Genomic DNA, 1,708 nt, shown 5'->3' on the forward strand with positions numbered 1-1,708 from the left:
TCAGGTTTGTGTCTACTTCAGAACGTCGGAACGTGACTTGGCCTGTAAGTCAGGTTTTTGCAGATCTCATCAGTTCTGTGATTAGATGAGTTGACCCTGGATTGGGATGGACCCAAAGTCCAAAGGCCAGTGACCTTCTAAGAAGGCTATGTGAAGCCACACAGAGCCACAGAAGGAAAACACTTGTGAATACAGAGGAGAGATGATGCTTCGAGCCAAGGAATGCCAAGGATTGAGGGGAACCACAGAAAACGAGGAAGCGTCGTGGAAATGTCCTCTCCTACAGCCTTCAGAGGGAGCACAGCTGTCATCCTACCTTGATTTCAGGCCTTCAACATCGTAAAACAGTAAGTTTTTGTTGTGTTAGGCCATCAAGTATTAGTAATGGTAGCCTTAGGAAACGAATCTGTCTTCATAGTTGTAACTGATAGATAGGCTACATCTAAAGTATTGCCTCTATTGCCCACTCCCTGCTTTAAAAAACAAAGAAAATTCTTGCCAAGGTACCATGATGCTGCAAGCACCTGGCTTCCTCCTCCGCACTGGCTCCTTCACTGAAGCCACTTCCAGGAGCGCCTCTTTCTAAAACACTGGTGTTCCTGGAGTCTGTTCAGGGCCTTCTTCCCACTCTCTTTTCTCTCTAGGTGGTCGGCTCCATTTTCCCTGGCTCCGTGTATCATCCACAGAGCTACCTCCTTATCCCTAACGTGAAAAGTACAAGAATACAGAGAGTTGTGATCACCTTCCTAGCAATCTTGACAAACCCATGCCAGCTCCCAAAGATTACTGCTTCTGGTTCTTACGGCTCTCTAAACCCCAACCCCCCTGCCACCCAGTCGATTCTGACTCACGGCAACTCGAGAGGACAGAGTAAAACTGTGCTTCAGGTCGTAAGAGCCGTAAATCTTTTCAAGAGCCGACAGCCTCATTTTTCTTCCAGGGAGCAGCTTGTGTGGGTTTGAGCCACTGACCTGGCAGTTAGCACCACAGCGCTTAACCCGCAACACCACGGGAGCTCCTTAACTGCTCACTGGCCAGGTTTCTGGTGACAGCGCTGGAATGTCGTCGAGAGGAGTGTGGGCACAAAAGGACCGTGGTCCCGCCAAAGCATATATGGCACATACTCTTCTGGCAGAACCAGAGAGAGAATCATTTTCCTCCCTATAGTTCTGGGCACCACATCCTATGCCCACCCTAGAGCATCGTATACCAGCGTTAGCAACCTACTTTCTCTCCTGCCTTCCTTTCACTGCTCTGATTTCTTCTCATGACCCAAATCTCCCCTGCCTCCCAGATCCTCCCACGGAGAACTCTGGAACTCGGTTTCACGTTCCACACACTTGTCGACATTCTTAAGCTCTTCTCTGGACACATCTAATGCGCCTCGTCTTCACTGAAACCGGGTCTTTGCCGAAGCACAGAAACTGAGGGTGAAGCCATTAGTCTCCTACTCCCACAGCCCTCAAACTGGAAAGATGGGATGGGACCCTCCTCATTCTTTATGACACATATCTGTATTAGAACCCCTGAACCTTCCGATAATCTCGCAGTCATCTGAGGGCCATGAGACTGCAATTTGAACTAATCATAATTTGAATGTATTGATAAGTCATTACAAAATAATACTGCCACAGAATGCTTAATGAAAAAGCTTCAGTCTCTTAAGATGATGAAGGAAAAAAAGATGCCAAAATAGTGCACAGCAGGG

Source organism: Echinops telfairi, unplaced genomic scaffold (assembly GCF_000313985.2).
Source record: "Echinops telfairi isolate 266 unplaced genomic scaffold, ASM31398v2 ScPeMD7_7473;HRSCAF=8511, whole genome shotgun sequence".
NCBI lineage: Eukaryota > Metazoa > Chordata > Mammalia > Afrosoricida > Tenrecidae > Echinops > Echinops telfairi.